An 11,889-nucleotide genomic window follows, 5' to 3' on the forward strand; every position below is an offset into this window, starting at 1 on the left:
TTTTTTTTTGCTCACACGTAAGAAGCAGCTGTTCATCTATTCAAGCTTCACGATGAGATTGCAGCACTTAAGTCACATCTTCAGGCTCTACTTCAAATTCTAATTCTCTTGCTATTTCTGACATCGGCAGTTACTTCCTTCAGTGAAGTCCTGAAACCCTCAATATCATCCATGAGAGTTGAACCCACTTCTTCCAAACTCCTGTTAATGTCAATATTTTGACATCCTCCCATGAGTCATGAATGTTCTTAATGGCATCTAGAATGGTGAAACCTTTTCAGAATATTTTCAATTGCCCTTGCCCAGATCTATATGAGGAATCACTACCTATGGCAGCTAAAGCATTATGAAATGTATTTCTTAAATAATAAGGCTTAAGCTGAAATTACTCCTTGATCCATGAGTTGTAGAATGAATAGGGTGGTAGCAGGTATGAGAACAATATTCATCTCATTGTACATCTCCATTAGAGCTTTTGGGTGACTGGTCCATTGCCAGAGAGCAGTAATATTTTGAAAGCAATCTTTTTATTTTTCTGAGCAATATGTCTCAAGAACAGGCTTAAAATATTCAGTAAACCATGCAGTAAACAGATGTGCTGTCATCCAGGCTTTGTTGTTCCACTGACAGAGGATAGGTAGAGTGAAAGTGAAAATGTGAGTCTGTCAGTCGTGTCTGACTCTGTGGCCACATGGACTGTAGCCCACCAGGCTCCTCTGTCCACGGAATTCTCCCAGGCAAGAAGACTGGAGTAGGTTGCCATTCCCTTCTCCAGGAGATCTTCCCTACCCGGGCATCGAACCCAGGTCTCCTTCACTCTAGCCAGATTCTTTACTGTCTGAGCCACCAGGGAAGCCCACTTCCAAAGGACAGGTAGAATACATTTAGCCTAATTCTTAGGAGCGCTAGGATTTTCAGAATGCTCAGTGAACATTGGCTTCTTTCTTAAAGTTACCAGCTGCATTAGCCCCTAAAAGAGAGCCAGCTTGTTCTTAGAAACTTTCAAGTCAGGCCTTGCATTCTCGCTGACTATGAAAAGTCCTAGATGACATCTTCTTCTGATATAAAGCTGTTTGACTACACTGGAAATTTGTTGTTTGGTGTAGCCACTTTTATTAGTTATTGTAACTAGATCTTCTGGATAAGTTGCTGCAGCTTCTACGTTAGCACTTGCGACTTCAACTTGCACTTTTATGTTCCAGAGACAGCTTTCATTAACCCTCATGATCCAGCCTCTGCTAGATTCAGACTTTTCCTTTGCAGCTTCATTCAACTCTCTCAGGCTTCACAAAGGAGAAGAGTTACAGCTTTGCTCTGAGTAAAGCTTTGGCTTAAGGGCATGTTGTGGCTGGTTTGATCTTCTGTGCAAAGGTGAAAACCTTCTCTCCATATCAGCAGTGAAGGAAAGTTGCATGGCTCGAGGTAGGCTGGAGTTAAAACTCCCCTCCAGGTCCTCCCCACCATTCTAGGCAAAACAAAGAACTCTCTCACTCAAAGAAAAAATAGACATTAGGTTGATTACACCCAGCTCCAAGCTGGCCCAGCTTCTGGCCGATCTCCAGAACTCCTCGCCCCAGCCATTTAAGAGATAACTACTCCCAGCAACCTTGGAGAAGAACAGGCCCCCTTAAGACAGTAGCTTTCTACATACATGCCTATATATACTTACTCTTTTCTTAGATAAGTGCAGCAGCTCGCTAACCTGACTGCTGCCCCTTCTCACCTCATTAAAGGTGATCTGTTCCTGTAGAGTGCCAGTCTCATTCTTTTTCGGAACCTCGCCTACTCTAACTCCGTACCTTACATTTTTGATGCTGACACCCAGGAGGTTGAGGTTCCTTCTCCTTCTCCACGGCCAGCTCTTCGGAGCGTGGAAGACTGTCGAGCTCACTTTCCTGCCCGAGCTTTCAAGACCTCCTCGAGAGGACGCCTTGTGCCTTCGTGAGCGGTACAAGTCCTGTGTAAGGGCTTTATTGGTTTTCCACGTACCCTGAGGAATACTGCGCCCCGCTTCCTGTTTTCTCTACACTCTCTTTTTCTCGAGACCGATCAACTCCAGGAGAGAGGCCTTTTGCCATTCTACCGCTTTACATGCAACACTGCATTCAAGCCGGCCCCTAAATTACGGTAAGATCCAATCCGGACGGTTTTTCTAGAGGCGCCCTAAAACTTAGTCCTCTCCGGGTCCCAGGGACCCTCGGCCTAGGGCCACTCTGTAGGCGACAGTAGGGGACGCTCCACCTCGACACAGAGCTCTCTTCTCATAACTCCTATTGCAACTATGGTGACAACTCGAGCTCCCAATAGGAGCCTCTGCTTGCCTTTCAATTATGGGATCTGGCCAATCTGTCCTAAAGGATTCCCCTCTGGCCTGTGTTCTCAAAAATCTCAAGCCACTCTCTCTCACTGAACTCAAAGCTAACCGCTTGAAACAACTCTGTATACAGATCTGGCCTCAATACCAATTAGACAACCAAGACTGCTGGCCTGAGTTCGGGACTTTTGCTTTCAATATTTTATCAGATCTCACTAACTTCCTCAAACGGAATGGCAAAGGGTCAGAAGTCCCATATGCCCAAGCCTTTTGAGCCCTTCGGAGCAGGCCACCCTTATGCAAGAACTGCTCCACCCCCAAGGTCCTTCTATGCACCTTGCCTCCCAAACAAAAGGGCTCTTCTTCTTCAACTAACCACTGGTCATGACCTTCCACACCCCCAGAATTTGACCCAGCAGACGAGCCCCCTCCCTATCTGCCACCCCGCCAACCCTCTCCTTCCCCCTCATCCAATTCACCTACTGACCCCAAAACATCTCCTGACTCCCCCTCAAACCCGCCACCCCATCTCCCTGACCATCCCTCCCTTCTTCCCTCCCCTCCTGCCACACGGTCACATACCCAACATATGTTTCCCCTGAGAGAGGTGGCAGGACCAGAGGGCCCCACACGAGTGCACATGCCATTTTCATTGTCAGATATGAGCCAGATAGAAGATAAGTTAGGATCATTTTATGAAAATCCTACCAGATACAGAAAACAATTCCTGAGACTCTCCCAGGCCTATAACCTCACATGGAGTGACATATATTATATCCTAAATGCCACTCTCACCCCAGATGAAAAAGACCGTATCTGGCAAGCAGCAAAAGCCCACGCCGATCACTTACATAACCAAGACCGGGATAGCCCAGTTGCTGATGAGGCGGTGCCTCAAAAAGATCCCCACTGGACTTACCAGCCCAATGACCCAGGTATCAAGAGACTCAATCATACGATTACTTGCCTTCTAGAAGGAATGCAGAAAAATACTCATATCCATGTCAGTTATGATAAAGTCAGAGAAATCACCCAAGGGGCACACATAAATCCACTGTTATTCTTAGCACGCCTCATAGAGGCAATCCAAAAGTATTCCAACCTAGATATCACCAGCCCTGCTGGGTTACTCTACCTTCATGTTCAATTCATCAGCCAGTCCGCCCCTGACATTAGACACAAGCTTCGACAACTAGAGAAGGGCCCTGTGATCCCCCAAAGAGACCTTCTAGAAGTAGCCTTCAAGGTGTTCAATAATAGAGAGGAGGAAGCTAAGAGAGAAAAAGACCATGAGAGAAAAGCTAAATATGCCCTTTTGGCGGCAGCAATTAAGGGAAGAGATCAGCCCGGCCCAAGTCATCCCAGACTGGGACTTAAGACCCCCCGCCCCGGACCCTGCTTCTGATGCAACCAGTCTGGACACTGGGCAAAGGCATGCCCAAACCCGTGACACCCCCCCCACAAAAGCACGCCCAACCTGTGGTCAGTGGAGACACTAAAAGGTGGACTGTCTCCAGGGACGCCCTGACACCCCTGGAGAGGTCCCTACCTCCCAGACCTGGAGAATGGAATGTCCACAGGGATGCCCTGGTGCCCCTGGGGAGATCCCCACTTCTCCCCAGAGCCCCAGCCCAACACTATGAAAGTTGTTCCAATGACGGGGCCTAGGTTGCAGCCCCCCAGCCCATGTCCCGGACATGAGCTCGGAACTTAGGGTAGACGGGGTAGTGGCCAGAAAAAAGACCTCCTTTATAGTAGACACTGGAGCCGCTTTCTCTCTCTTAACTTCCTACTCTGGCCCAACTGAAGACTCAGAACTCACAATCAAGGGGGTCTCTGGAGTTCCCTTAAGGCCAAAAAATCAGCCCTCCATTACTCTGTCAATTTGGAAAATTGACCCTCATACACTCATTCCTCATAATGCTTAAGTGCCCAATGGCACTCCTAGGGAGAGATCTATTATCCAAATTGGGAGTCTTTATTACCATAACCCCCCTCGATACAGTCTCTATATTCTGCATGCAGATGGCACCTGGACCATCCCTATCCCTCACCCCTGACCTTCCCTTGGATCTACCTGCCTTAGACCCCCAAGTCTTGGATGCTGATCATCCATCCATAGCCAAACATCATCCCCCAGTCCACATTACCCTAAAAGACCCCTCGACTATAATCACCCAACAACAGTACTCTCTCACCCCAGAGGCCCACAAGGGACTTAAGCCTATCATAGGCCATCTTCTTCAGGCCTCTATCTTAATTCCTACCCATTCACCACACAACACCCCTATTCTGGCAGTAAGAAAGGGACCAAACTCTTGGAGACTGGTCCAGGACCTGAGAAAAATCAATGAGGCTATTACGCCAACATTCCCAGTAGTCCCTAACCCTTACACCCTTCTGTCTGCCATACCCCCAACTGCAACCCACTTCACAGTACTAGATCTCAAAGACGCCTTTTTCACCATCCCCCTCCATCGCCTCTCCCAACCCCTTTTCGCCTTCACCTGGCAAGACCCTGAGACTCACGTGTCCCAACAACTAACATGGACAGTTCTCCCCCAGAGGTTCAGAGACAGCCCCCACTTTTGGGGAAAGGCTTTACAAAAGGAGCCACACTCGACCTAGCCCCAAGTCATCTCCTCCAGTACGTAGATGACCTCCTCCTTTGTAGCCCAACCCAAAAACTCTGTCTCCAACATACTGCCAAGCTCCTTGAGGCCCTGGGGTCCTGGGGTTATCGGGTGTCCCAATCCAAGGCCCAAGTAGTACAGACAAATATCACCTACTGGGGGCTCTCCATATCCCACCAACAAAAAACTATTCCCCCAGATAGAATCTAGGCCTTAATTAACTTTTCACTTCCAAAAACAAAAAGAGAACTAACTCCTGTCTATCCTTGGCCTCCTAAACTTTTTCCGTATCTGGATCCCTAATTTCTCCCTCATTGCAAAGCTGCTCTATGAGGCTACTAAAGGATGTCCAGATGAGCCCCTCTTTAACACCACCTCTCTGGCCGATCCTATTCGCCAGCTCACCCAGAACCTCTTCCGAGTGCCAACTCTCTACCTGCCAGATCACACCAGACCATTCTTTCTCTTTGCCGATTCCAACCAAGGGCAGGCCCTAGGACTTCTATGTCAGCAGGCCAGAGACACCTGGGCTCCCATAGCCTATCTGTCAAAACAGCTTGACATGGTGGCCAAGGGGTGGCCTCCCTGCATACCGGCCATGGCTGCTATCGCAGCCCTCGTACGTGAAGCAAATAAACTCTCTTGACATGCCCCTTTAACAGTCTGTTCTCCACACACCTTCCGAGACTTACTATCACATCGGGCATTCCTCTCCCTTCCCCCTTCCAGGGTGCAAGTCCTACATGCCTTTCTCCTCGACCCTCGGCTCTCATTCTCCCCCTGCTCTCCCCTTAACCCCGTCAGCTTATTACCCACGTCCTCTACAACAGACCCTCTCCTACATAGCTGCAGCCTAACAGTAGATCTTACCCAAAACCCCTTTCAACATTTAACAGATCAGCCCATCTTAGACCCAGACACCTCACACTGGTTCGTTGATGGCGGCTCTCAAAAATCCCCACCCTTCGCAGCGGGATATGCCACCATCCAGAGGGACCTTTGCCACAATTACGAGACCCAGACAACTGAAGCTTCACCTCTGCCACCTCACACCACCTCCCAACAGGCAGAACTGATAGCTCTCACCAGAGCTTTGACTCTGACTAAATATCTAAGGGTTAACATCCACACAGACTCCAAATATGCCTGTAACCTACTTCACTCAAACATCCTAATATGGAGAGAGAGAGGTTTCCTAACCCAAAAGGGATTCCCCCATTATTAATTCAGACCTGATCCACAAACTTCTAGAAGCAGCACTCTTACCAAACAAAACTGCCATCCTCCCCTGTAGGGGACATCAAAAGAAAAGTCTCATATCAGCCTACAACAAAGCTGCAGACCAGAAGGCAAAAGAAATAGCCCTGTCCCATCCCTCCCTCCAGTCCCCTGTCATCTTAGCTCTGACTCCATCCGACCCTCCCACCACCAGAAAAATCCTCTCTTATCTACACTCACTCTTTCATCCCTCATCCAAGACACTCCAACAGTTCCTCCGTAACCACTTCCCCACATCCACTGCTGACCAACAATATTTAGATAACCTTAACCGCTCCTGTCAACCATGTCAACGTATTAATCCCAATTCCAACCTTAAACCCACCTCCTTTCCAACCCATCAAATGTGAGGCAGCCTCCCAGCACAGGTTTGGCAGATAGACTTGACTCATATGCCCCCGGTTTGGAGATTCAGATACCTCCTGGCCCTTGTGGACACCTTTTCAGGATGGGTAGAAGCATTTCCCATGACAAACAAAAGAGCCCACACCGTGGCCCAAATCCTCCTCACAGAAATTATCCCCAGGTTTGGCCTGCCTTCATCCCTACAGTCTGATAAGGGCCCAGAATTTACGTCCAAGGTCACCCAACAACTTGTCTAATTCTTACAGATACCCTGGAAATTTCACATTCCATATCATCCCCAGTCCTCAGGAAAGGTAGAGAGGATGAATAGAATAATCAAAGAAACTCGTACTAAATTAACCCTCGAGGTACATCTGGATTGGACTAAACTATTGCCAACTGTTCTCCACAAAATGTGGGCTTTGCCCAGAAAGCCCTTGTGGCTGAGCCCCTTTGAGGTGATGTACGGAAGGCCCATGCTCCCTCCTGGACTCCCCCGTGAACCTCTTCCCATACCAAGCTTCCTACACTCCCCTCTGCTGGCGGAACTCCGCAATGCCCTCTCGAAATTCGTCAACCACAACCTGCTTGCCCCTGACCCCCAAGCCCCCTTGCCCCCTTTACAAATTGGGGACATGGTCTATCTGTCAGATAATCCCCAGGGTGACCTAAACCCAAAGTGGCAGGGACCATTCAAAATCATCCTGCTTACCCCAACCGCAGCTAAACTCGAGAAGGTCACCTCCTGGGTACACCTCTCCTGCCTAAAACAGGTCACTTCTCATCCTGCGCTACCTGGACACTCTTCAACCTACAGCTGTTCTTGACCCAACAGCTCCAACCCTGATATAACAGAAACATGCCTAGGCAACAGCCTGTACTTAACTCTTATCACATTATTGAAATAGACAACCCACTTTGCCTGAGATGTCAGCCTTAGATGACAGCCTTAGTACAACATCAAGCCAAAAAAAAAAAAAAAAAAGAGGGCAAAAAGACCTTTTAATATTAAAGCAGAAAACTGTGAGATCTCTGTCTGTCTGGATATATATGTATGTCTCAGTGTATGTCTTTGTCTCTGGATAACATTGCTGAGGTTAATTTATAAATGAGCTAAACAACAGTTCATGGTTTCTGAAAGAAAGTAAGATGCATGTGTTCAGTAAAAAGGTAAAAGAAATGGAATTAAGAGAAAAAGGAAGTATGGCCTATAGATGGCTGTTCTATGAATGGATGAATACAGAAAGGGTAAAAAAGGTTTGTGGAAAGTGAAACCCAAAAGTTCTATGTGTGGTACATTTTATTAAGAGAAAAAGAGGTATGGCTTACAGATGGCTGTTCTATGAATGGGCAAATAAAGTGATGAATACAGAAAGTGTAAAAAAGGTTTGTGGCAAGTAGAAGAGAGTTTTGTGCATGACACAAGTTTCTTAAGACATTAAACTGCCTTTGCAAACAAACAAACAAACAAACACATGTTTCTATCCCATTACCCACTGGAGTCACCTCCTGGGAACACCTCCCTCACCTCAAATCTGATCCTGCACTGCCCTCCTTAACTGACCCCTATCAGGTCTCTCTCACAGGCCCACCTCCTAAAAAATTACCCGACGACAACCTCTGTCGACCATCTAAGAAGACACCGAATGACCTGGACACTCTTCAACCTACAGCTGTTCCTGACCCAACTACTACAAGACCTCTAGACCAGCGCCCCAACAGGAACCTCCTTCGAAGACCTGACCATGCTGGGGTCTCAACTGTGGCTTCAGGGAACCTTCTACAACCTGACTCCAGACGAAATTGATTTCTTTACTCTCATTCGCTACATCATTCTACATCCTAATGAACACTGTTCCTCCTCAGATTCAAACCACCACCAACTTGGGACCTTCTGGCCCTCGCCCTGGCTGGCCTCTTCCTGTCTCTCTAACTATAACTGCACTCTTAATCTTAGCCCTTGCTATAGGCCTAATAAGTATCTCCCCTCAGGACTGGTCGCTTATCCTTCGTCTTTCCATTGGCATCGCCTATGTCATTAGCTGTGTTCTACTCCTAGGGTACTATTTCCTCTGTACTGCCTAACTAACAGGACCATGACTCCTCTGTTCCCTATCCTTGCTGTACTCCCCAGTCTTCTGGCTAGTCCCTGCCCCTGTTCAGACATTTATTCCCATGTTCATTCCTCATGTTATAATATGGCTCCAAGACCATGTACCATGAACCTCGGGTGGGGGGGAGGGGAGTCCAAACCCCTACTCACTGTTAAAGTACAAAAGAGAGGAGGTTTCGTGAGCACCTGTCAAAAGCCAAATGGAAAAAACATATGTTTCTATCCCATTATCCACTGGGGATACTTAGATAGGGGCGGGATACTAGATCAAAATCAGAAAAAAAAAAAAACAACAAACAAGAACAAGTTATAAAGAAATTAATTTCCCAGTTACAGGCGACCCCCGAGACTTATAAATGCCTAGACCTCCTTTCCCAATTACGGCCTCTCCTAAAACCTCCCTCTGATAACCAACACCTTACCCGCCTTTTCAACTCTTCTTTCCAATTCTTCCAGTACACACAACACACATCCCAGTGTTGGATATGCATGTCACTGTCTCCCTCACCACATGCAGCAATTCCCTTACCCTCAACCTGGCTGTCACAGGACAACTATACCTCCCCTTCCCAACAAAAAAAAACCACACAACTTATTGGGCCAGTCTCTGACAATGTCCTACTGTCTGCCTCTTCAAACCTAACCTGTATCAACTACTCTAGTCCCAACTACACTGGTCTTACAAACTCCACTCCCTCCTTCTGTTCCACTTGGGTTCTCTGGGACAGCACGAATAATTGCACCAACACGGGAATCTTCATTCTCTGTGGGACCTATGCATATTCATGTCTCCCCCTTGACCCCCCTGGACCTTGCATCTTGGTCTTCCTGACCCCGGGTCTAACATTCCTCAAAGAAGAAGAGGTAGAACAAATAGTCTACCCCCAAGAGAAACTTTCCCACAGAAAAAGACGAGCTGTCATAGCCCCCCTCCTGATTGGGACTGGCATAGCAGCAGCCCTAGGCACTGGGATTGGGGGCATCTCGACCTCAGTCCACTTTTACTACAAGCTGTCCCAAGGACTTAATGAGGATATGGAGCAAGTAGCAGAGTCCTTCGTTTCAGTCCAAAGACAAATTAACTCATTAGCTTCTGTGGCCCTACAAAATAGGCGAGCCCTGGACCTTCTCACCGCAGAAAAGGGAGGGACCTGCCTTTTTCTAGGGGAAGACTGCTGCTCTTTTGTTAATGAAACGGGCATAGTCCAGGGCAGAGTCAAAGAACTTAGAGACAGAATTGAACGCTGCAAAAAAAGAGTTACAAAACCTTTACACTCCCCAAAACCTGTTCCAACAGGCCCTCCCTTGGTTACTCCCTTTCTTGGGACCATTGGTACTTATCATTTTATTCCTCTTATTTGGACCCTGTCCCTTCAATCTCTTTCAAAGGTTTCTGCAAGAATGGATTCGGGCCATCTCGCGAGACCAAGTCAAGACGGTTCTTTTGCTTGAAACTCTGATGGCGAGAATAGAAAATCAGCACTACGGGCCTTAGACTTCCTTCCTCCCAGACTACAAACCCCTGACCCTCATTTATCAGCACGAAGAAGCCCTGAACATTAACGGCGCCCACATCTCTTTCTCTTTTTAAATATATTCCTTAACGTCTAGAATGAAGGAAAGTTGCATGGCTCAAGGTAGCCTGGAGTTAAAACTCCCCTCCAGGTCCTCCCCACCATTCTAGGCAAAACAAAGAACTCTCTCACCCGAAGAAAAAATAGACATTAGGTTGATTATGCCCAGCTCCAAGCCAGCCCAGCCTCTGGCCGATCTCCAGAACTCCTTGCCCCAGCCATTTAAGAGATAACTGCTCCCAGCAACCTTGGAGAAGAACAGGCCCCCTTAAGACAGTAGCTTTCTACATACATGCCTATATATACTTTCTCTTTTCTTCGATAAGTGCAGCAGCTCGCTAATCTCACTGCTGCCCCTTCTCACTTCATTGAAGGTGATCTGTTCCTGTAGAGTGCCAGTCTCATTCTTTTTCTGAACCTCGCCTACTCTAACTCCGTACCTTACAAAAGGGATACTGGAAAGGGAAGTTATGAAGCCAGAGAAGATGCAGGCTGGACCGTGTAGGACTTTTCAGGCCACTGGAAGCCTGAGGCTTCAACTCTGACTGAGAGGGAGCCCGTTGGAGGGTTTGGAACTGAGTAATTATAGGACGTGACAGGTTTTAAAGCAACCCAGCAGCTTCAGCAGTCCATGTATGGGGTCAAAGTAGCTGAATGACTCCAAGTTTGCTGGCTGAGGAAGGGAGAATCAGACGAGAGTCCCATCCCCCGGGTGGACTGACTTCACCATTCTGGGCCAGTTTGGGGAGCACTGTCTGGAAAGGGCTGTCCCCAGTGCCCCTTCTCCAGCTTTTGCCCTTTCCTCCATCTGCCCGTTGTAAACACTCCCCTCCCTCTTTGGCGATTTGCCCACAAAAACTCTGATTTGTCTCCTTTTCTACCATATGGCTTGGCAGTTATTTACCTAAGAGCCAATCCCTTAGCAAGAAAATTCAGTAATAAAACTGTGGTACCTCAATTCAATAATAGTGAAGACTTTGCTATTGCAAGTGAAGAAAGGAACAAATCAATACAAAATAGCCGCCTTGGTTTACGCCAAAGGGAGAACTTCTGGGTCTGTGTAACTACAAGGTACAGAGGTAGTTTCTGTCTTCAGGCAAGGCTGGATCCAGCATTTGGTTCCCTGAGATCTGCCTTCTCGCTCCAGCTCCCCCTCTGTCCCTTGCCAGCCTGCCTCCCCTACAGCTCCCAAAGTGTCACTGGTTGGATGATATCACCCCGGCTGGACGAAAGCAGTGCTCCGATTGGCCATGTTGAGCCATATGCCCACTCCTGGAATCGGAGGTGAAGTCAACTCTATCACAATCGTAATGGGTGAGAGAAAAGGAAAGTGGTGATTTCCCAGGGTGACAGGAGGATACCAGAACCAAGAGAAGGAAAATGGACGCCGGGTGACAAAACCCATAGACGTCCTCGATGCTGGTATAGACTTTTCCTCAAATTCAAAATCAATTTCTATTTTTTTAAAGTGAGATAGGGAAGATTCTTCATTAATGTGAGCATCGGCCCTGCTACTGACTGTCCCATTAGCTCCCGTCCCCTGACTCTGGGGGTCCACATCCACTTCATGGGGGTGTCCTCTTCCCAATGCTCCCTCACAGACCTTTGCTGAATTAAAATTTCTAAGTAAGC

General features: G+C 47.7%; 1 long non-coding RNA gene across 1 annotated transcript; it reads left to right on the plus strand.

Annotated features, from left to right (window-relative positions):
* LOC145535414 (uncharacterized) lies at nt 1-11,215 on the plus strand. Its single transcript, XR_014075410.1, has 2 exons — nt 1-2,127; nt 8,157-11,215. It is a non-coding gene; the product is annotated as an uncharacterized LOC145535414 (long non-coding RNA).
* The last annotated feature ends 674 nt before the right edge of the window (nt 11,216-11,889 follow it).

This window comes from Giraffa tippelskirchi, chromosome X (assembly GCF_054371585.1).
Source record: "Giraffa tippelskirchi isolate mGirTip1 chromosome X, T2T-mGirTip1v1.2.pri, whole genome shotgun sequence".
Classification (NCBI taxonomy): Eukaryota; Metazoa; Chordata; class Mammalia; order Artiodactyla; family Giraffidae; genus Giraffa; species Giraffa tippelskirchi.